This window comes from Lynx rufus, unplaced genomic scaffold, assembly GCF_022079265.1.
Source record: "Lynx rufus isolate CCGP_SWC_20201006 ecotype Redwood Valley unplaced genomic scaffold, mLynRuf1.p SCAF_6, whole genome shotgun sequence".
In the NCBI taxonomy this organism is placed as follows: Eukaryota; Metazoa; Chordata; class Mammalia; order Carnivora; family Felidae; genus Lynx; species Lynx rufus.
In genome coordinates this window covers 96,236,251-96,261,316 of record NW_025814878.1, presented here as the reverse complement: position 1 = coordinate 96,261,316, position 25,066 = coordinate 96,236,251, and the positions used below count along the sequence as shown (strand labels likewise).

Below are 25,066 nucleotides of genomic sequence, written 5' to 3'. Positions count from 1 at the left end.
AAGTTCATCTCCTCTGATTTGCCAGGGTCAGGGATTACCCATCCTCCACCCCCCCGACCCCCCAGGATAAAATGACTAAGAATTAGGAGCAAAGTGAAGGGAAGAAACATAATTGTTAGGATATTTCAAGATGGGGGCAACCAGGGCTATTTATTCTGGGGCTTTTCATTCTTCTAAAGAATAAGTAAAGTCCTCGTATTTTAATATCCACACTTTCATTTGCCATTAAATTTCTATGATCCAATTATAAATTGTATTTTCTAAATTTAAGTCTTATTTAGAATAAATGTTAAAATTAACACTTATATACATTAAATGTTGTTGGAATGTAGGAATTTATATTGTTTGCATAACTAGTCTGTCATTTTATCATTCATCCTTATAGTTTCCCATCTGAAGCTCTTCAGTGAGGCACAGGTTACCTCAGAGTGGGAGATCAAATGCAAGGCCACACAACTTCACACGTGCCCAGGTTTGCAGAGGGCCCAGGAGCAATTGCTGCATCTTGCCTCCCTTGTCTACATGTGTTAATTGGTTTGCTCCCTGAATTGTTAATTGTTATCATTAAGAAATAAAATGGGGAAAATTTTTATTTTCATTATTTACTTATTTATAAGTAAATAAATAAATTATTTATTTATTTATTATTTGTTAATTGTTATCATTAATAAATAAAATGGGGGAAAAAAGGAATGAACCACTCCAGACGAAATCAAATTAATGAACCCCTACCATTCCACCATTAATAAGATACCATAAACACACAATACAATAAAACCGTTACCATTGTTCTTATTTCTATTTTTAATTTGATTCAACCACAGCTCATTAGAATCTTGTGTGTGAAATTAGTATCATGGTTGCTTCCCCACTTGGCCAGCTGGCAGGGGGTCTGAATAGAAAAGCTAAGGGTGGATGTCTGTCTGATGATGGAATGTTAAGGAATGTATAGATTTGACTTCAGGATTAAAAATATAGATATTCAGGGCGCCTGGGTGGTTCAGTCGGCTAAGCATCTGACTTTAGCACGGGTCATGATCTCACAAGCCATGAGTTTGAGCCCCACATGGGGCTCTCTGCTGTCAGTGTGGAGCCTGCTTTGGATCTTCTGTCCCTCTCTCTCTCTGCCCCTCACCCCTTCTCTCAAAAATAAATAAACATTAAAAAATAGATAGATATTCAAGTTTCTCCAAATTACTCCTATGAAGTCTGCTGGAATAAGTATATCTTCTCTTCAAGTAGAACGTCCTATAAGCAGCCATTTCTTTTTTACCCACATTTATCAAGCCCTCATTATGTGATAAGCACAGTGTTGAGTGCTTAATGTGTGCTTCATTTAATCCTAGCAATAAATATATAAACTGGTTACAATTATTATTCCCATTTTACAGATACGAACCCTGAAGTACACTACCAAAGGCTCTAGATGATGGTAATGGGGTTCAGACTCAAGATGGTCTGACTTTCAAGCACACACTTTTTTTTTATTATTATTAAAGTATAATTGATGTATAACACTATGTTAGTTTCAGGTGTTCAACATAATGATTTAATATTTGTATAGACTGCAAAATAGTCACCACAATAAGCCTATTTTCCTGTCACCATGTAAAGTTACATAATATGCAAAACAATATTATTGACTATAGTCACCATGCTGTACATTACATCCCCATGACTTACTTATTTTATGATTGGAAGTCTGTACCTCTTGACCACTTTCTCCCATTTCACCCACTTCCCAACCCTCTTCCCCTTTGGCAACCACCAATCTGTTCCCCGCACCTATGAGTTTTTGCTCATTTGTTTTGTTTTTTAGATTCTACATATATATGAAATCATATGCCATTTGTCTTTCTCTGCCAGACTTACCTCACTTAGCGTAATACCCTGAAGATCCATCCATGTTGTCACAAATGGCAAGATTTCATTCTATTCTATGACTGAGTAGTATTCTATTGTATATATACACTACATCTTCTCTATCCATTCATCCATTGATGGACACTTTTATTGTTTCCATATCTTGGCTATTGTGAATAATGCTCCAATGAGCATAAAAGTGTGTATATCTTTTCTAATTAGTGTTTTCATTTTCTTTGGAGAAATACCCAGAAGTGGAATTGCTGGACTATAGTTCAGTTCAGTTCCTTTGAGGAATCTCAAAGGAACTCCAAAGGAGTATGGAGTTCCTTTGAGGAATCTCCATACTGTTTTTCATATTGGCTGTACCAATTTACATTTCCACTAACAGTGCATGAGTGTTTCCTTTTCTCTACATCCTTACCAACACTTCTTACTTCTTGTCTTTTGGATAATAGGTATTCTGACAGATGTGACATGATATCTCATTGTGATTTTTATTTGCATTTCCCTGATGATTAGTGACACTGAGAATATTTTCGTGTGCCTATTGGCCATCTACATGTCTTCTTTGGGAAAATGCCTATTCAGATCTTCTCATTTTAAAGGCCTATTTTTAAGTTGGATTATCTGGGTTTGTGATGTTGTCATTGAGTTGTATGAGTTCTTTGTGTAGTTTGGATATTAACCCCTTATTGGATATATCATTTGCAAATATCTTCTCCGTTCAGTAGGCTGCTTTTTTTATTTTATTAATGGTTTCTGCTGCTTGGCAGAAATTTTCAGTTTGATGTAGTCTCATTGGTTCATTTTTGGCTTTTGTTGCTTTGAAGTCAAATCCAAAAAACGTCACCAAAAGCCATGTCAAGGAGCTTACCATGTATGTTTTTTCTTAGTAGTTGTATGGTTTCTGGTCTTATAGTCAAGTATTTAATCCATTTTGAGTTAATTTTTGTGTATGGTGTAGGATAGTGGTCCATAGTGCAAAGTGCTTTTCCTTTTCACTGCCAAGATAGTGGAAAAATGCCCTCAGTTTTCTCATAAGATGTTTCCTGTATGAGTTTTTATGAGTAGGCCTTTTAGGATAGACCACTACAAACCAGTATAGATGTTCCAGCAAATGGTTTAACTATATCATACTTCCATTTCTCCATGTCACAGTAAGGCTAACAGTTCTTACCCCCTTCCTACTTCTCATAAAATGTATGAAGTTTAGGGATATTATGTCATCACATGCACTTTGAGCTTCTTGGAAAAACAATGCTATATAAACACACCATGAAAGTAATAGAAAAACAGTGTCAGTGTGGTATGTATACAACATAAAATGGACCAAATTATTTTGTTAGAGTTTGGGACAAAAATAGCTCCTTAGTCTTGCATATCTATTTTTTAATTACGCTGTATATTGTCTGTGTCTGTGGTTTTCAAAGGCAATCTGAAAGGGAAATGTGTCTGATAGAATGTTGATTGGGTTAGCGGTTTAGCATTCTCATTTTAGAGGAAATTCTGCAATATCCCAGATCTTGCCTGTTTCCAGCTTTTGGAAAAACCCCAAATCAAAATGTTGTTGCCAGATGAAAGTGTTACATGGAGGGAGGTTGGCTGTGAATTTCTATATATTAAAGGCCATCCTTACTATCCCTTATGAAAGATCCAGGAGCCTTTTATTAATTCAAAAATAGGAAGGTCACTTTAGGACTCTTTTTTCCAGAGTTACCAAAATATCACTGCAGTGCCCAAACTGAAATGGGCCATCACCTCAGAGTAAAAAGTGGAAGAAGCTAGTGTGAGATCCAAGTAGTTTTAAAAGGCATGAAGGATGTGAATGTACTTAAGACGACTAAATGATACATTTGAAAAGTGGTTATGTGGCAAATTTTATATTATGCTTAATTTACCACAATTAAAACTTTTTTCAAAAGATTAAGGTGGTAACATTTATGTTACGTGTATTTTACCACACTTAAAAGCTCCATTTATAAACAGAACCCTCTGCCCACAGATAAAAATGCCTGACACCCATTGTACTTAATGCTGCACTTTCGTGCCGTCCCCTAGACGAAGGTTCCTAGGAAAGGAACATTTACCATTTTCTTACCATGACACTGAGAAAGCCTTAAAGGACTTGTTGATCTTCTTTTAAGACAAGAGAACCCTTCTCCACGCTCCAGGTGAAGGGAGAAGAAAAGCTGCAAGAATAATCAACATGGATTTCGCAGACTCATCAGCCCTCACTGACAGCTCCCTTCAGTTGGATTGAGCCTGGGGTTGGGCCTTCTTATTTGCTGACCTGTAATTTTGTTTCTAGAGTGGCAGAGAGAGGGAAAAAAGGGGACTTTTTATTTCTTCTCATCAGCTCTGCTGTACACTTATGATCTCTAGCCAAAAAAGAAACGCCTGTTGATATTGAAGGCTTGTGTTTTTGTAAATTCAGGAGAATTCCCTGACATCTTTTGGGTGAAGCAGAGATGGTGAGGCAAATCTACCAAAGGCCGACTGTGATATTTCCATCAGGATCTATATGTGCTGGACCTGTGATTCTGTGGGAAGAGCAGTGGCCCTGAAGACCAGGCCCCTTACTCTTTCCTAGTCCTGACTCTGCTTCAAACCTGGCCATTTAACTGCTGAGTCTAAATGTCTTCATTTATGAAATTCAAATAACCCCTGTTGGAAAACGTACTGTCTTTGCTTCATGATATTTTGCTGAAGATAAAGACAATAATGTATTTTAAAATGTTTTGAAAAGTGAAAACATTGCACAAATGTGAGGTGTTTGTTTAAACATGTCACTGAAGCAGGGTGGTAAAATGGCAAAGTGCCAGGTATCAACAAACCAGAGTTAGGCCTGATTGTTTCAGAAAAATAATGATATGGGGTGCCTGAGTGGCTTAGTGGGGCTCTTGATTTTGGCTCAGATCATGATCTCTGGGTCATGAGATGGAGCCCCCCATACCACTCAGTGCAGAGTGTGGAGCCTGTTTGGGATTCTCTCTCTCCTTCTCCCCATCTTGTGTTCTTTCTCTCAAAATATAGAAACTTAAAAAAAAAAAAAAAAAAGAATGGCATGAATCAAATGAACCTCCTCCAGTAGCATTGGTTCAGGCCATCTTCTCAGGGTTTTTCTTTCTTCCAGATCATGGACACTGCTTTTTAATAGCAAAGCCAATTTGATTTGTTAATTTGTTAATTGGTACTCCTACATCTTTTCTTTTTTTCTTTTCTCCCCCCCCCCTTTTTTTTTTTTTTTTTTTGAGAGAGAGAGAGAGAGAGCACGCACACCAGCAGGGGAGAGGGGCAGAGGGAGAGAGAGAGAAAGAGAGAGGGAGAGAGAATCCCAAGCAGGCTCCACATTATCCCGGAGCCCTCTGCAGGGCTCCATTCTGAGACCCTGGGATCATGACCTGAGCTAAAATCAAGAGTCTGATACTCAACTGACTGAGCCACCCAAGAGCCCCAGTGCTCCCACATCTTAAGGTATCTTTGCCATGGTAAAATAGCGACGTTGTGGGTGAGGAGAGCAAGTCTGGGACCAGGTGTGGAATTTCCTCTCCTGCCCTGCCCCTTGTATGTGTAGATCATTGATACCGTGGTCTGGCTAGTGAGCTGTGGATTGAGGATGTGGGGGTATAGAAGTGGTTCCTAGCTTGTCAGCATAAGAAGTTTGTGTGGTGCATAATCACGGGAGAGTACTTCACGGGTGTATCTCAGGGGTGTGAAAATGTGTGTCTACAAGGGCCCTCCTTGGTGTGTTATAACATGACTTCATAGGCAGAATGACCCTGAATGTGCAGATGCGGGTGGCTGAGAGGCCAGAATCTGAATCCGTCTTGAGACTAAAGAAGAAGTTTGTTGTTGTTGCCTTCCCCCTTCTCCCAAAACACCCCCCAAAACCAAAAACCAGAAAACCCTCGGAAATGGCCTCCTGGAGTGGGTTCTTGAAACGGATGGGGCAGCGGTTAACGTGTCTCTTTCTCAAGCCCTCGGGTGTGTCTAGCTGAAAGGGGGCTGCGCGGGTCTGACCCCGGGGTGGAAGGAAGAGGTGTCAGTCAACTACTCGGTGAGGCGGCACCCGGGCCGCGGTGGGCGCGCGGGTCTGCGCATCCCGCCCCCGGCCGGGAAGGGGCGGAGCCGGGCGGTGCCCGCCCCCGGCGGTCCCCTCCCCCGGGCCGCTCCCCTGTGCCGTGCCCGCCGCAGTCACCGCCGCCTGCGGGAAGCTGGTAGCCGGGAACCCGAGCCGGAGTGCGGGCCGGGCTGGGCTGGGTTCGCGCGCGGGCTCAGTCGCCGCTCCTGCCGGTGAGTCGCAGGCGCCGAGCCGGGGGGGTGGGGGATCTGGACCGCGACGTTGGGGAGTCCCCGGGACGCGAGCGCAGGGGGTGGGGGGTGGGGAAGGGATGTCAGGACCGCGACGTTGGGGAGCCCCACACCCCGAGCCCCGAAGGGCTTCCAGAATCGAGAGGTTGACGACGCCGAGCTCTGGGGCCGGGGCTCAGCGCCCCGGTGTTGGGGAGTCTCTGAGCTTGAGCCCTGAGGGTGAGGCGGCAGGTCAGGACCCAGACTCTGGGGACTCCCGGAGCCCGAGGCTGGAGGACCGAGAGGTCAGGACCACGACGTTGGGGAGCTTCGGTGCCGGAACGAGGGTGTCCTGTCGGCATTCTCGGGGCGCCCTCCGCAGGGCGGAGGGGAACTGAAGCCGGAGGGGAGTGCAGACGGGAGGAAGCCCGAGGCGGGCGGGGCGGGAGGGGAGCCCCGGAAAGGGTCGGGGGGTGGGGAGACGCGTGGTTTCTCGGGGGAAAGATGGAGGGGCTTCTCCGAGAGGGGGCGCCGGGAGCAGAATTGTGGCGGGAGCCGGGGTTACGTTGTGGAGCACAGGGGGTCGGAGAGATGGAACGCCGCGGCAGAGGATCGGGGTGGCTGGAGGTGAGGGGGCTGGAGGGGGCAGGGACTCACGGAACGTCTCCGCCTAGGGGACACACCCTCTCGGTGGAACGGGGTCATGGAAACCTCCAGAGGGCATTCCCTCCGGGGAGCAAGACCAGTGCACCCCAGATGGGGGGCGGGAGGGACGAGGGAGAGGCATATCGATGACCTGGTGCGAGGACCTGCAGCCAGCCAAGGCACCGCAGCTTCCAGTGCATCTCTGGGCCCTGGAACACAGACCGACCGGGGGGAGATCCGTGGGCCCGGAAGGAATCTTTGCTGCATCTCCTGTTTCTAAGTTGTGTTAGAAGTGATTTTGCCCAGGGACCCATTGAGAACAGTCTGGGCTTAAAAGAGTAGTTAAGGAGTGAGATTTCAAATGTGCACGTAAGTTCTGTCTGTGTGTGCTTTTAGGCACATAATAAAGGTGTATTTAATTTCTAGATCCACTTGTGTTACTTGCTTCCCACTTTCCTATACTCTGTGAGAAGCTGTTTATGGGTAAAAACTGGAGGAAAATCAGCAACGGGGCCGGGGGGGGGGGGGGGGACACGTGCACGCGCGCGCGCGCACACACACAGGGACACACGGCCCACAAATGCACTGCATTCCACGGCCGAGTAAACACGAGAAGTCTTGTACAGTTTTGGATTGTTTGTGTTGGTGAGGACTTACTTTACTAACGCCAGTAGGAAGATACCTGCACGGAAGGTGGACTGTCCTTGACTGCCCTCTCACGCTGTTCACAGCCTGTATTCACCTCTGAGCTGCTACACCCTTCACCAGGTCATCTGGCTGGGCACTAGGCTGTTTAGGACCTCAGTGGGTGGGTATCCAAATGTGTGTCTAGAGATAAACAAATGACCAGTACATTTTTTTCCCCTGTTGTTTATTTTGGGTATCCAACTTCCTTCAATTAGTTAAATAATGTGTATTAACATATCCCTGTGGTTAATTTTGTATGGTAATTAGTTTAATTATTCAGTATAACAGCTAATTCAAGATGAGCCAGGGCCCCAGGAATCCTGTTGAGTGGATTTCTCCATTGGAAGTTTTCTGGGCTTTGAGGAGCAGGGGAAGAGAGATGACCCCACTCCTTTTCCTCTCTGCCGTAGATATAGATCCATCTTCTGACACACACTGAGATTTAAGCTTCCTGGGAAGACCAAGGGCTATTTTGGCAGCTAGCTGACGTTGGGCCTCTTTTTTTTTCTTCATGAAAAGGAAATCTCTTCAATAATTGTGCAAGTTAATGGAAAAGCAATTTATTCATTTTGCAAGTATCGTTTCAGGACTTTCTTTCTTTCTTTCTTTCTTTCTTTCTTTCTTTCTTTCTTTCTTTTTTCATCAAGGGGGTGTTCAGAACCTTGCACCAAAATCTGCAGTATCATTATTGCACAGCATATTTATTTACTTGGACATATCTAGCTGATTCTTTCAATTCATTATCCAAATGTTAAAATAAATATGCCAGTATTTATACATTCAGATGAGTATTTCTCCCCTTCAGAAGCCTCATCTTGGCAGGCTGTGGACTAATTCTAGTGATGCTGTCATTGCTGAGCATAATTTTAGAGCGCCTGGCTTGGAGTTGCCTTCAGAGTTTGTAACACATTTACTGAATTGCCTCCATGATGGCAAACCTCCCTCAGTTGGGAAAGAGCCAAACCAAGTGGGACCAAATCTGGTTTCTGAGGTCAGGATCGAGATAGTAATAGGAAGTATGCCCATTAAAGTAATGAAAGTCCCTCTTGAAGGACTGGCAGTTTTAAAGGGGGCATCCAATAAAGGTATGTGCATGTGTTTAGGATTGGAAAGTAATTGCTTTGAAGTACAACCTTTATTGGGGTGTATATGCTGTCATGTGTGTAAAAAAACAATTGGTCCTGTCACCTGTTTTATACCTTAATGGTCTACTGGGCTGGAGAAAATAAGCCTTTCTTTTCTTTTCCCTTTGAAGATACTCTTTACCAGGCAGTTTCCATTACTGTGCATTTTTACAGAAAACAAAACAAACAAAGACTTGTTTTCTCTGAAAAACAAAGGTACCCAGAAAGTCACTTACCCCATATATAGGTAATGCCTGGCTGGTACTTGAGTTTTTATGTGAGAGGATCTAGATTGAAATAAGGGGAAGAGAGTGAGTTCTGCAAATCCATTTCAGTTTGGGGACTTCAGGGCACACAGTGTGAAAAATTAACATATCCTTTTTTTCTTCCATTTTTCTTCTAAATTACCGATTTTTTTTAGATTATATAATATAATGCTTCATACCCCCATGGTTTGAACCTTGATTTGCTGTGATCTGGGGCACAGCTTTCAGCTTCAGTTTTCTAACCTTAAAATGAAGATGCTAATGAGTACGTGCCTAATGAAGATGAAATGAATGTAAAACCCTGAGTCCAGGGCCCGACACATAAGTGCTCAATAGAATCTACCTATTTTTGTTATTATTGTTGTTTATTGATAGTTTGATATTAAAAATCCTTTGGAGCCATGTATAAATTTATCATTTCCCAGGTACTGATATTCCCTTTGTTGGGCTGTGCAAATGAATATGTGAATGAGAACATTTTGTTTTTACTCTATCTTCTTAGAAAATTTTTAAGTGACCTCAAAAAGCAACCGTTCCTAGCTGCTTTATTTTGAAATCAGATTTTATTTTTTAAATGAACATTCTTGGGGCGCCTGGGTAGCTCAGTCAGTTAAGCGTCCGACTTCGGCTCAGGTCATGATCTCGCAGTTTATGTGTTCGAGCCCCGTGTCGGGCTCTGTGCTAACAGGTCAGACAGAGCCTGGAGCCTGCTTCCGATTCTGTGTCTTGCTCTCTCTCTGCCCCTCCCCTGCTCGCGCTCTCTCTCTGTCTCAAAAATAAATAAAACATTAAAAAAAATTAAAAAAATAAAAATAAAATAAATGAACATTCTTATTTTAATTGTATATTAAGTGTAACAGTTTGGTGAAAGTCTGAAGGAAAAAAACTTTAAAAGCTCCTCCTATAATTACTTTCCTTGATCAATCAAATACTATTCTAATGTAATAGCTACCGTTCTCTTGGCATGTATTAAAAAGGATGATTCTGGGGCGCCTGGGTGGCTCAGTCGGTTAAGCAGCCGACTTCGGCTCAGGTCACGATCTCGCGGTCCGGGAGTTCGAGCCCCGCGTCGGGCTCTGTGCTGACAGCTCAGAGCCTGGAGCCTGTTTCAGATTCTGTGTCTCCCTCTCTCTGCCCCTCCCCTGTTCATGCTCTGTCTCTCTCTGTCTCAAAAATAAATAAACATTAAAAAAGTTTTTTTTTTTTTTAAAAAAAGGATGATTCTGGTGCACATTTGTTTTAAACTCGAATTTCGATCTGCTTTGTCAAATGGCAGGGAAGAATAACTTGGCACTAAGCTCTTGGGTCTTTCATAAATATTGACGTTAATTTTTTCTGATTTAGAAATTTTGTTAAAACATAAATTAGAAAGATGCAAAAATGTGGGAAAATAATTTTATCTTAGTTTTAATCAACCAAATAGAGGTTGCTATGAAATAGATGTTTCATGAAATGTTTGCCCTTTAGTGAGAGTTCTCTGTTCTAGGCAGGTGTGTGCAGGAAACAAGAGATGGAAACAGACTTGTCCTCCAAGAGTTCACATAACGTGTTACCTCAGGACCATTCATTAGCGAAATTTTTTTCTCCTAATGGCTTATGGGGATAAGGACTAATATGGATTTCACTACATGTTCTTTTCCCTCAATTTCTTGGAGAAGGCTAAATATACAGATCTCTTAATGGTGTTCATATTTTTGAGGTGGATTAACTCTGGGAATTAGATCGTGCTATGCAGTCATTTGCCATGAAAGGAGATAATGGCTACACAAATACATGTGTATTGTAAGTGGTATATAAATGTAGCATAAAATGGTATTATTGTTGTACAGTACTTTCCTAGAGTGTTCTGATTATCCCTTCCATAGTAGTGTTGGTTCCAGCTCTGTCTCTCTTCTGAGTCACAGTGGTTTATGTACTTATAGAGTACGAAGAAATAAGACAGCATGGCAGTTAGAGTCCTGGTTCTTAATGAGGAAGGGGATGATACCCCCTCCCCCACATTTGGTAATTTCTGGAGATTTTTTTTTTTAATTTTTTTTAAACATTTTTATTTATTTTTGAGACAGAGTGAGACAGAGCATGAACGGGGGAGGGGCAGAGAGAGAGGGAGACACAGAATCAGAAGCAGTCTCCAGGCTCTGAGCCATCAGCCCAGAGCCCGACGTGGGGCTCGAAATCACGGACCGCGAGATCGTGACCTGAGCTGAAGTCAGTCGCTTAACCGACTGAGCCACCCAGGCGCCCCTGGAGATATTTTTTATTATCACAACTGTTGGGGGAAAGGATGTTACTGGATGTAATGGGTAGAGGCCAAAGATCCTGTAAAGCATAATAAAATGCAAAGTACAGCTAGCTCCCCAAAACAAAGAATTACCAACTGAAATGTCAATAGTGCTAAGAAACTCTGGACTGGAGCTTGGGATCTGGAGAGGGCATCAACCTGCACTAGCATCCTAGCACAACCCTGGGTAAGATCCTTAAACCTTGTGTCTGAAGAGGTACTGTGGAATTAAAAGAGATAATGTGTGCTTAGTACACACAAGGTGCCCAATAAATGGTAACTCTTAGTATCATGTCTGGTTAGTAAATCTAGGGGCTACGCTTCAAACAGATGGCTTTGGTTATTTAACTCATTGTACACAGAACCAATCCAGGTTTCCTGATCCCACCTGTGCGTCCAAGAATAGGACAGAGACACAGACTTATGGCCTCTAGCCCCTGTGTTTCCTTCTTCATTCTGGCCCAGGTTCTGCCCTGGTTCTGCCCCGGTTCTGCTAGACAGCTGAATATGACTCTAGCCAGATAAACAGGACAGTCAGTCCCCAGACCTCTCTTATGTATAGGGAAGGTGAGCTGAGGATGGAAGCACTCTCTGTTTTATTGGGGCTAAACTGGGAAGGAGAGAGCCAGGCTGAGAAGCTCTCTCTGACCAAGTTGATCTCCAGGGTCCTCTCAGACCCCTGTGTATGCCTGCTCAGAGCTTTCTGTGCTCTATGAGAAGGCTCTGAGCAAAGTCTGGCAGGTTCCCTTTATTTTCCTTAATCCCTCCTACTCAAGCAACAAGTTCTTGTAGAGGTCCCTTTACTTTTAAAAGAATTGTCCAAATCCACTCCAGTTTTTGTTCTGTATGGGGTTACCAGCCATCTGGGGGGAGATAAGAGGCCTCCCCTAAGGCCCAGGCTCTGCTTTGATCCTCTTGCCTTTCTGTGTTCTCCTGGTGCACACTGAAGCCACTTGAGTGAGTAATCCACTCACTGTTACCAGTGGAGCTTCTGCAGGGTGGGGGCAGGGCAGCCATTCTGGGTGCAGAGAGCGTTTAGCAGACCAGGATGTAAATAACACAGTGGTTTTTTTAGCTGTGAGCTAGAAACCATTAGTTGTGTTGCACAATAAAATCAACTGGGGCTCTCTTAAGAATGCTGATGCCTCAGGGGCTCCTGGGTGGCTCATTCAGTTAAGCATCCAACTCCTGCTTTGGCTCAGGTCATGATCTCCAGTGAGTTCGAGCTCAGCTTGGACTCTGTGTTGACAGCTCAGAGCCTGGAGCCTGCTTTGGATTCTGTGCCTCCCTCTCTCTCTCTGCCCTTCCCCCCTCACTCACACTTTGTCTCTCTCTCTCTCTCAAAAATAAACAAACATAAAAAAAAAAAAAAAGAGAATGCTGATGCCTTAGCCCCACCACAAACCATTGATTCAGAATTTCAATGGGTAGGGCATGGGCATCAGATTTTTAAAATTATTTTGATGCCCAGTTAGGACCATGCCTTGTGAAATTAATGACCTATATTGAAAGCAAAGAAAAAGAAAAGAAAAGAGCAGAAGAAGAAAAGGAAGGAAGGAAGGGATAAAAAAAGAATCTAATTAAAAGTATCAAAGTAACATAGGAATTATTTGTTAGGCTTTTATTTTAGTGATGAATGTGTGCCTGTTTGCAATGTAAAATACGTTTCTTCTAATAGGTTGCAGTCAAAAAGTTTGAAAAACATTGTTTTAGAGTCTTAGAGGTATTTAATTAATATTGACAAATTTACCTCTTTCAGTATTCCTGTGTGAGCCTCTGCTGGACAAATCTCGAAGTGCTTTTATGTTCCTTGTCAAATGCAACTTTGCAGCCATCCTATGGAGGCCTAGAGAACAGACATCATCATATGGATTTTTTTTTTCTTTACAGATGAAGGGAATTTAGGGTTGGTGAAGGTTAGACATTTATCAGTCACAATGAGAAAATGTCAAAAACAGGGACTCAGACTTCCAGGGCTTATGATTACTGCTACAGGGCTCAGTCTACCACATCTTTCCGCTTCTTCTGATCAGCAGACCCTATGAGAAGGAGTTATAACTAGAGCATGAGTCTGGCTTCAGCATTATAAAAATAATACTGTTGACTGAGCACTTAGGAGTGTCAGGAAATGTGTTTGTGTTACTTCATTTAAATCTCAGAACAATCCTGAGATAGGTACTATTATTAGCCCATTGTACAGATGAGGAAACAGGTTGTGACTTGCCCAAGGAGCAGAGCTGGGCCCTGATAGCAAACCCAAATTCTTTATGAGTGCTCCTTATTGCCCCAGTACTAGTTTGTTGCCATTGCTCTAACTTCTAGATTCCTGCCTCTAGGGACAGTTTAAATAACCAGGAAATGGCCCTATGTCTTAATCTGCTCAAAGTGCTATAACAAAATACCATAGACTGGTTGGCTTAAACAACAGAAGTTTATTGCTCACATTTCTGGAGAGTAGGAAGTCCAAGATCAAGGTGCCAGCAGATTCAGTTCCTGGTGAGGACCTTCTTCCTGGTTTATAGATAGCCACCTTCTTGCTGTGTCTTCCCATGGCAGGGAGAGAGAGAGCAAGCTCTTTTCCTCTACTTATAAGGGCACTAATCTCATCATGGAGACCCGCAGTCCTAATGATCTCATCTATACCTAATTACTTCCCAAAGACCCCACATTCAAATATCAGTCATCACACTGGAGGTTAGGGCTTCAACATAAGGATTTGGGGGGCAGGGAACACAAGCAGTCTAGTACTTGTAGCTTCCACTCAGCTTTCCTAGTGTATGTTGCTGGAACCCTATACCCCACAGTGATTAAGTGAGCAAAGCCCTCTCTGCTGTCTGATCTATTTTATGGATCATTGTCCATGCTGTTTGTGGTGTTTCGTGCCATGAATTGCTGAAAATTTATGATGGGACTTTGGTAGTACTGGCTAAGAAGGAACCTGAACACTAACTCTGTGGAGTGAGATCTTGATGGACTTCTCACTGGCCTGGGAACCAAAGGACATTTTGTTCATGCACACATTCATTCATTCATTCATTCATCAAATATTAAGGGCCAGGTTCTGTGCTAAACACTGGGGATAGAATGATGTACTTCCTGCCCTTATGGAGGATACAGTTTGCAGGTAAGTTGTAGAGATGACACTCCAATTTAAAGATGGAGGGAAGGAGTATTTATTATGGCTTTCTAATACCTGTACACAGAGCTAAAATGACCAGGACAAAGCAAAATTCAGGCCCAGTGTAAATAGGAGGGTGCTGGTTGGCTACTTACTGAGAGTGTCTTACTCTCAGTGTCTTACTGAGAGTGTCTTACTTAGAGTGTCACATTATCCCACATGACATTCAGAAACCACCCTTGGGCAAAAGTGGGGAACTGCTCTCTGTTGTAAGGCAACTGGGTTGGATGATCAGGTTGAGTTAAGCCTGGGGCTTAAGAAAGACTTTTCTCTGCATGTCCGGCAGGGTATAAGCTTCTAAGCCATCTAGGGAGCTAATACACTATTAGTATTTTCTTATGTGAAGACAATTCAATACTCTATCAGAATACTATTTGTCAAATGAGTGAATTAGTAATAATTATGATAAATGTTAATATATGAGAGAGGTAATTGGAGACAACATTTTTGAGATGAGTACATCCAGAGAGGTACCAAGGCTAGCTCTCCCACTTTAGGAGAACTCAGCTCCCCAGGCTGAGCTGGTCTCTGACTTTCACCAATCTCTAATTCCTAGGATTTGAAGCTCAAAGCAAAGGTTACAGATTTTAAGAGTTTTTGTTCATTTTGAGATGTAGCTAGCACTGAGGGCAGTGACATTTATCCTTCTAGGGTCATGTACTCCAAGATTAACAACAGCAAAGAAGAAAAAATGTTTCTATTCTCAAGCAATAGAGAATTGCTTGCTTTTCCATCAGTAGCTTGAAACTATGTATTTGCTTTATCCTTGACCTGCTCTTTGGAGGCTAAGAGAATAGCCAAGAGGCTAAAGGTAAGTCTACAGTTGGGAAACTGGAGGAGGGCTGCACTTACCACCAGCTAATTGAAGATGGAATTAAAACACACATGTTTTGCTGAGTATGGCTTATAGATCATGGTTTTGTGAGAAATAAAACTTATGTTGGTGAAAACTATCTTCTCATTTTCCTTTTAGACTCACTCTAAAGAGGACTGGTAAAGTATAAAACATGGAAGGGAAGAAGGATGATGTAGAGTCAATGTTGGAGTGTTATGGCTCTTGAATTAGAAAATTTATGTTCTCCATGATGTCTTTAAGTCTGTCCAAAGAATTCATTCCAAGAGTTCCATCTTAGCTTTTTTTTTTTTTTTTTTTTTTTTATTCCTGCACTTAAGCAAAATAAAGGCATTGATATTGTTCTCTGGAGCTGCCAGGAACCCAGAGCACTTCAGAATGTGGAATTAGTCAGTTTGATGCATGCACTGACACTGAAGTTGGAATTGGCTGCAGTACTAGAATGTCACCCAGACAAGTTCAGGTAAAGCTGCAAGAATGTCATTGAAACTGGGCAGCATTTCAGGTAGAGACTGATTCATCAGATCTTGGCCTGGTAAAGGGTTCAGATTAATTCATGAGGTTCTCTAGGTGTTTCTTAGGTTTTGTGCCCCCTTTGTTTTCTCTTTAAGATACTCTGAATGATGACTTGTTTCTGGTTTATGTCTCTGGGTATAATGCCACCTTCTGAGTTGCTGTTGTCACAGTCCGTGGCAATGTCCTGTCCTATCTGAGATACTAATGCTTTGGCTTTTTGCAGCTGGAAAGTCATTCTAATAGAGGAGCACTTGGAAGGATGAGGGAGCAAAAGGAAACAGATTTTTCTTGTGGGGGGTGAGGGGTGTAAATGGAATCCTACCAGAGCAGCAGAGGTGGGATTCAATTTGGGGATCTGTCAGTTCACATACAGGGATTTTTTGAATGTGCAGTAAGTACCTAACACTGTGCTAGATACTTTGAGGGATTCAAGAGAATCATAAAGCATGGTTTTGTATTTCAGGAACCTATGATACACTTGGAGCATCAAAGTTTTCTCAGGAAAGAGGAAGAAAACTTTAAATCACTTATAGTTAAGTGCAGGGCTATGAGGCACTGGTAGTGGGTGTGTGCCACTCGGTTTAGAAAAGGGCAGAGTCACTGTGAGCTCTTAAAGTCAGTATAACTCAGGAAAAACAACCTGAGTGAGAACTTGGAAGGGGGTAACATTTAGATAGAGAGGTGGGTATTTCTGATGGTAGAAGCAGCTGAAGCAATACCACAGAGGCAGAAACCAGAATGGTACCTGTATGTGGTGTATGTAAGGCCTTGAGGAAATCGCTTCATTCTGCTTAGGGTTTTTTTTGTCTCTCATGGTACCACTTCATATGTTGTATGCTTAGTTGTTTACACTCTGTCTACAACGGGTCACAGTGGTCGTGTATGTAAGGAATACATGGGGCAGGATTTCAGATGTAGATTCCTTCTTGTAATTGGGTGTTTGGAGAAAGGAAAAGAAAATGAAATCATTGAAATTATTTCTCAAGGGCCTCTTCTGTGCTTGGCAGTAGTTTTAGTTGTTAGAGATACAGACATGATCAAGATCCCTGCTTTTATGTAATATGTATTCTCTTGGGGGATAAGTAAATCAGGGAATATATACTTTTAGGATGTGAAAAATCTTATGAAGAAAAATAACTCAGGATGAGGAGAAACAGAGTGATGGTTGTAGGTAAGGTTAAGAATAGATAGGAGCACCTGGTGGCTCAGTCGGTTATGGGTACGACTCTTGGTTTTGGCTCAGGCCGTGATCTCACAGTTCTTCAGTTAGAGCCCCACATTGGGCTCGGCACTGAGGGTGTGGAGCTTGTTTGGGATTCTCTCTCTTTTCCTCTCTCTCTCTCTCTCTCTCTCTGCCTTTCCCCTGCTCACTCTCTCTCAAAATAAATAAACTCTTAAAAAATTTTTTTAGAAAAAGAATAAGATAAAGATTTTAGATTAGCACTTAACTTCCCTAGAGAAGCCTGGATTATCACTGGATCATTACTGAAGTCTTCGCTAATGGAGTTCTGGCTTTATTGTTCATATTCATCTCATGCGTTGACTCTCCACTATCTATATATAGTGGACATTCAGCAAACATTTCACAATAGTAATAAGAATGGCCTTGCTAGGCTTGAATTGGACCACATTTTTCTCCTTCTTACTTTTTATAATTTTTTTTTAATTTAAAAGATATTGTCACAGATATTTACAGAAGGAGAAAAGGGAATCACATAGGAGAGGACATGTAGGTATTGATGACAGTAACATATTTATACATCAGTTCTGTGGAGAAGATTGAAGTAGCTGCATCAAAATTTTGTCAAATGAAAGAGAAAGAAAATATTAAAGTCTAATTATGTGGCCTCAATGTGTCTCATGGTCTGGAGAACCACTGGGTCTAAACATCAACCAAATTCCAAAGGAGGTAATAACAGTACACCCATGCATACCCACAGGCATATAGAGACATAAAATAGCTACTATGTACTGAACAATTACCGTGTGCCAGGCATTGTGCAATGCACTTTATTTACATTATTTCTAATCCTTAAAACAGACTTATAAGGGAGATACCCCAGTTTACAAATGAGAAAACAGATGAAATGGCTAGCCCAAGGCCTTATAGTTTGTTAAGTGTCAGAGCTAGGGTGGCTGATTCCTTGTTTGTGAGAGGGTATGGGGTGGGTGAGTTGGGGGTTAATTAAGGACTCCCTTAGTGTGCATACCTAGCCTGGAATTGGTCCAGGGTGGGTTTTCCATCCAGCTCATCACCCTATCTAAGGGACCCCAGAAGCTGGGAATTTCTGGAACTGACTCTGAATTTATATATGTGGTTTCCTGAACCTAATGGAGGCATAGACTCAGGTGACAGGGGGTGGAAGATGGTGCTGGAGATGTGCATTGAGCATTTCATTATCTCATATAATGAGATCTGAAAAACTGCATATATGTGTACCGCTCGGGTAGTGAAAACTTGACGTGCTTTGCTTTGGGCTGGGGTGATGGCAGCTCAGTTTAATCACTAGTTTATCTAAAGCTGACTCAAACACTGACTTATGTATCTCACTAAAAGATATGGGAAAATGAACATTTATTAGATGTGGTTGACTTAGTAAAGCATAGGGAACGAATAACAATCAATTTAAAACAGGTTTGATGGTGAAAAGGTTGGGCAATAATGGATGGCCTAGAGTGACAGTGAAGTTCAGTGCTTGTCTGACTCCCCCCGCCCCCATTGCTGGCCCCAGGACCCCATCCATGTCTCTAGAGAGACAGGCTGCTATCCACATGCCTCTTTGACCTAGCAACAGTGCCTTCAAGATCTTCTCTGATCTATAACGGATTACATTTTATTGAGCACATGTGTGCTAGCAGTTTTATACATATTATCTTCTCTCTCTCTCTCTCTCAAACTTCCTTTTACAGAAAATTTCAAAAAGACAGAGGTGCACAGAATGGTATAATAAACCCCCATGTATCCATCCCTCAACTTCAACAATTACCAACTCATGGCCAGTTTCTTTACATATATATATATGTATATATATATATATATATATACACACACACACACACACACACACACACACACACACACACCTTACCTCCAGATGATTTTAAAGCAAACCCCAGAAATCATATTATTATTTGTGATCATTTTAGAATGCATTCTAAAAGACAGGACTCTTTTAATATAATTCTTTAAAATTCACAACAACCCTGTTTATTAGCCAGGTACTGTTATATCCTTATTTTATAGATGAAGACAATGAGACACAAGGAGATTAAATTACTTGCCCAAGGTCACCCAACTTGTAAGTGGCAGTCAGAATTCAAACCCAAGTTTCCTAGCTCCAGAGACTGTCCTGTTAACCACTATGCTATGTGGTTGTCACTAGACCTCTCTGCTATAGCTAATCCTACAGTACGTAATTGGATCTAGGGTAGAAGAAAAGACATCCAGGGACGTGACTTGATTTCTGTGAATTCAACCACCCAACCACTGCTGCAAATTGGGTCTCTTTAAGCACACAGGGACAGAATGGCTGTGAAAGGCTTGGGATTGTCATCTCCATGAATGAAAGTACCCAGCCTGAAACATTAATGGATTCTATCTGGGCAGCAAACCTGATAAAGCAGCATTATTGCAATAGTTCTTGAGATGTTGGAGAAACCCACAAGGAGAAGAACTTGACAGAAAATATGACTGTCATTGGGCCATGGCTGCCGAGAGAAGTAAAAGGTTTCTTTTAAAATGAATTTTCCTTTGGTTTTCTCTTGGCAGAAGGAACCAGTCTTCCCACTGAGTCTTTTCAGTTTGTTTCTAGCACAGCTAATTGTGTTTATTTGTCTCCAGAATCACATGCCTGCCTACTCTCCCTTGCCCTTTCTTAAGGTCTCTTGACTGCTTTGTTGTACCTAACTGCCAAAAATGTTCTCCTCACCTGGGAGCCAGTTGGCTGACAACACGGAGTAGATATTGGGAGGCTGACTTTGTCTCTCCAGAGGGCTGACTTAGCTTCTGGCGTCCAAGCCCACCTCAGGGGAGAGGGAGACAGATTATATAAGCTGGCTATGAAAGGGACTATGTCATTTGCCTTGTCTGCACCCACTTGGTCCATCAGTGTTCAGAACAGAAAGCAAGTAAATACTATTGATTGAGTGAAGAAGAGAGCTTTGCTGGTTCAAGTTCAAGAAATTGATTCTCCATTTTTCCTATCAAAACAAGCATCACATTGACTTTTCTGCTTAATACACTCTTTTGTCTTTGGGATCACTGACATTTGCTTGATTCTCAAACCTCAGTCTTTTTTTTTTTCTTCCTCCTTCCCCATGTAGTCCCATCACTGAAGCCACACAACCGATGGGGAACTACTTAGCTCCTATTTAACCCTTTCACCAGTGAGCACTAAAAGGTGGCATTTGTCAGGGTGCGGGTGAGGAAGAGCTTAGAAATCCCACCTTTGGTTCTCTCTGGGACATGTCAGCAAGGACCTTAGCTGGGAACTAAGCTTTTTAGGGAACATGTATTTTCTTTAAATACTTATCGTCGTGAATATTTTAAAATAGGTTATTATGATTGCCCAGACTTTTACTTTTTTGTTGTTTAAATTCAGGTTACTTAACATGTAGTACTGGTTTCAGGAGTAGAATTCAGTGATTCATCACTTACATACAACACCCAGTGCTCATCCCAACAAGTGCCCTCCTTAACCCCCATCGCCTATTTCACCCATCCCTCCACCCACCTCCACTTTGGTAACCCTCAGTTTGTTCTCTATATTCAAGAGTCTCTTATGGTTTGTCACCCACCTCTTTTTATCTTATTTTATTTTTCCTTCCCTTCCCCTATGTTCATCTGTTTTGTTTCTTAATTCCACATACAAGTAAAATCATATATTTATCTTTCTCTGACCGACTTACTTCGCTTAGCATAATGCACTTGGTTCCATCCATGTTGTTGCAAATGGCAAGATCTCATTCTTTTTGATTGCAGAGTAATATTCCATTGTGTGTTTTTGTGTGTGTGTGTGTGTGTGTGTGTGTGTGTGTGACATTTTTTTTATCCATTCATCAGTTGATGGACATTTGGGCTCTTTCGGTGATTTGGTTATTGTCATAGTGCTGCTATAAACATTGCGGTGCATGTTTATAATAAGCATTTTTGTACCTTTTGGATAAATACCTAGTGTGCAATTGCTGGGTCATAGGGTAGTTCTATTTATAACTTTTTGAGGAAGCTCCATGCTGGTTTCCAGAGTGGCTGCACCAGTTTGCATTCCCACCAACAGTGCAAGAGGGTTCCTGTTTCTCCACATCCTCACCAACATCTGTTGTTTCCTGAGTTGTTAATTTTAGCCACTCTGACAGGTGTGAGGTGGTATCCCATTGTGGTTTTGATTTGTACTTCCCTAATGATGAGTGATGTTGGACATCTTTTCATGTGTCCGTTAACCATCTGGATGTCTTCTTTGGAAAAGTATCTATTCATTTCTTCTGTCCATTTCTTCACTGGATTATTTGGTTTTTGGGTGTTGAGTTTGATAAGTTCTTTATAGATTTTGGATACTAACCCTTTATCTGATATGTCATTTTCAAATATCTTCTCCCATTCCATCAGTTGCATTTATTTTTGTAGATTGTTTCTTTTGCTCTGCAGAAGATTTTTTATCTTGATGAGGTCCCAATAGTTCATTTTTGCTTTTATTTCTACTTTTTAAAACAGTCAAGTGAGAAAAACAGTGAACTGCAAGTCTCTTAGCTCTCTATTGTAGAGTCAGCTCAGGGATGACAAATACATGGCTCTGTGCCATGGCTCCCTCCTGAGTCTGGTGTCCCTTAGGAGCCCATGGCAGTAAATCAATGATAGTACCTTTCTCTCTGAGTTCATCCCAGGCCTAGAATGCCTCTCAGTACAGGAATCTAGGAAGCACTTACCAAAGAGGTTGGTGTGAGGGTTGAAATCTATTTGCTGTCTCCAAAGTAAATGGTTTTTAAAGGCCTCCCTGCAGTAAAATCTCTAGCTTTTCTGTTTGTTGTCATGTTAGGTCCTTAACAGCTAGGGACCAGCTCTCCTCTTTCAGCCAGAATCAGATCAAAGGTGGGGGAGGGGAGGGAGATGTTACCGACATCTGGAAAACAGATGATAGGGGAAAATGTTTTCAGTGTTGATGGTTCATGGAGGATTGGGAGGTGGTGACTCTCCCTTTTCAACCCATAGTAGGTTTGAGTAGATTTCCATAGTGCAAACCCATAGTAGATTTGATTTGTAGATTGTCAGTCAGTCAATAAGACTAATTTAAAGTCATTCTTTTCATGGGAGAAATGAAATGCTTAATGCTCAAGGGGAGTATAAAGGAAATGGCAGCCCAGAGCCTATCCTTGAGTTCCTAATCTGGTCTAGTAGTTGATTTAAGCTGAATTTAGATTCAGTGTAGTTGAACGAGAAGTGACAACAAGAAACTTAGTGCTTAGTTATAATTAACTTACTGTCAGCTAACTAACAATTCCTTTTACTTTTGAAGGAATTTGGAAGTTATTAAGTTAATGATTGTGAAACAACAGGACTTCCTTGACAGAAGATGTTTTAAGTACTCATGGCCACATTATAGATAATGTACTAGGCTGTAGGAATGCCAGGGCCAGTCTATAGTCACCAGAAAAAATTACTATCTAATAAAACTAACTGTGCAGACAGAGGCTGTGAGGGCTGCTATGGGGCTGACTGTCTCCAGGAAGATTGACAAAGGATGTCAGACTGCCCTCTGGGTGGTCAAGATCAGGCTGTGTGTGTTCAAATGTGTTTTTTTCTTGTTTTAACTGACAGTACATTCTTTTGCAAGCAAAAGTCAAACAAAGGCTCATTTTGGAATTCTCTGATTTACTAGCAAGGATCTGCAGAGACCCTCTTCCATTTCAGAAATCTCAACTGGATATTGGGGGTGGGGGCAGGGGGAAGGGCAGGGAAAGGAAAAACCACATAGGTCAACAAAGCATTAGATTGGCCAAGTATTTTAAAGGTTTTTTTTTTTTTTTTTTAATGTAAGATTTAGAGCCCTCCTTCCTACTTATATCTAGCAATGCTTATTTAAAAATCATTCTTCAGCTGAAATTATTCCTAGTTTGCTATTATTCTTTAGTTTCTCCAGCTTTTGGGATATCATATAAAATGAGGCCAAAAAACATTATTTGCTGCTGTTATTTGGGACTGTCTGAAGTAGTTGAATTCTCTGGCGGGGATGAGTGGCTGGTGAGGCTGAAACGGCGAGCTGGGGAATAATTGCAACTTCTCAGTAGATACTACCATCCTTTGTGGAAGGGAGCACTGGGGTGGTGGAAATGGAACTGCAAGTACTGACCTTGAGTTTTCTGGTAACAATCAGTGCTTGTCTCTTCCCAAGACCATATGACCTGTGGAACTTGCCTGAATAGCTTCTGGCTGGTACTGCTTCTTTTGTTTTCAAAAGGGACTCTTGGGATGTTAAAGTTCATCCTTTGGTTAAAATCATCTTATTTAAAAGCATCTTATTTGAATGTTAAATGGATGATGAACTTAAATCATGTTGGCTGTTACACACTAAATAAGCTTAAAACTTGGAAAGGACGCTTTCTGGACCTACAGTCCTCTTGTCTTCGGTTTATAATTACATACATTTTTTGTTTGTTGTTTTTTTTTTTTTTCAACTTTAATTCAGAAATCTCAAGTTGTTGGCCTTTATTATTCTCAGTTTACAGATGGTACTATTGGTGCCAGAAGGATTGTGGTTTATTTTTAAGTATGTGATTCATTTAATTTAAGTAGCATTTGGGCCTTCTGCCTTCCGGCTCACTTCGCCTCCAAGATCAATACAACCTCAAAGTAGAAAAAGTTGTCCATTTTTTAATAGTGTTTATATAATGGATATGCTTCATTTACATTGATGACAGTGTATCTACTACAATACAGCTTTGACTAATCAAAGTCTTCAGTGAAGCTAATTGTTACTGACACATTCCACTTCGAAGAAAACACATCAAAGCACAGGAAAATAAAGTCCCATTAGAACTTATATTTAAGAGCAACTCTCCAGTAAGGCTCTAGACTTACCATAGATACTGTCCAGTCTTCTTGACTATTGGTACCTCTATTATCCAACCTGCCTAATGATCACTGATTTCCAGAAGGAGCTGAAGGACGTGTATAGTTCTGAATTATACAATTTATTTTCACTTACAAATTTAGGAAAGTGAACTAATACATTTTGGAATGCTTTTCAATACATGAGGTTAAAACAGCATTTCCTAAAAAAAAATAAAAAATTTAAAAAAAAATTTAAAAAAAAAGTAAAAAACAAACAAAAAAAACCCCCAGCATTTCCTGAGTAGTGTAGAAGTTCGGGGCATAGCCTCTGGAACGAGACTACCTGGGTACAGATTCTGGCTCCACCACTTCTTGGCTGGGTGGTCCCTTCTCTTGGACAAGAGACTTGACTTATTGTCTCATCTGTACTCCATTTCACAGGGTGGTGAGGAATAAATGAGTTAATAACATGCAAAGAACTTAGAAGTGTGCCTAGCATTGAGTAATTGCTCAATATATGAGTCATTATAATAGTTATTATTGGCAACTGGATAAAGAGGAGTACCAGGTTAAGATGAGGGACAAATATATCTCTGGTTTCTGGCAGTCATATACTGAGATAGGAGCAAGGAGCATGGGACAGAAGCAAGGTCAGTGGGGGAAACTCTGTTCTGTTTGGTTCACTCTGAGGTATTGTGTTACAAATGAGCAAAGATATCAAATGGATATCAGATATACTCCATGCCAGATAAGAACTAACTTTTCTGTGTACTACAGATTCTCTCCTTGGTTTTCTTATGGATTTCTTGTGAGCTCTCCAAAAACACTGAATTCCATGTGCTTCCGAGTTTCCATCTGAACAATACTGAACACAGTAATGGCACATAGTAGACACTCAGCAAATATTTGTTAAAAGAATAATTGCTTTCATAAGGTGCTGAGTAGCTTGCACAAAGGTAATGTGTGAATGGATGGATGGATAGACAGAAAGATAGCCACATTGAGATTTTGACATAAAAACAAGGAAATTAAAGACGAGTATACTGTCAGCATGTCTTTCTTTTACCAGTTCATTTATTCACTTTTTTTTAATGTTTATTTTTGAGAGCTAGAGAGAGAGAGAAAGAGAGAGAGAGAGACAGAGCATGAGCAGGGGAAGGGCAGAGAGAGAGGGAGACACAGAATCTGAAGCAGGCTCCAGGCTCTGAGCTGTCAGCACAGAGCCCAACACGGGGCTCGAACTCATGGACCGTGAGATCATGACTCCAGCCAAAGTCGGATGCTTAACTGACTGAGCCCCCCCCAGGCGCCCCTAT

At 41.6% G+C, this 25,066-nt stretch overlaps 1 protein-coding gene across 2 annotated transcripts in view; it reads left to right on the top strand.

Moving 5' to 3' along the window:
* PAQR8 (progestin and adipoQ receptor family member 8) overlaps positions 1–25,066 on the top strand; it is a 79,509-nt gene that overhangs the window by 29,934 nt on the left and 24,509 nt on the right. The window contains exon 1 of one of the 2 annotated variants that reach the window (XM_047101519.1): positions 6,056–6,159. The exons of the other annotated variant lie outside the window; for it this stretch is intronic. The gene's annotated coding sequence lies outside the window, so the exon portion shown is untranslated. Of the gene's footprint in view, positions 1–6,055; positions 6,160–25,066 lie in introns of those variants that run through there. 2 annotated transcript variants of the gene reach the window in all.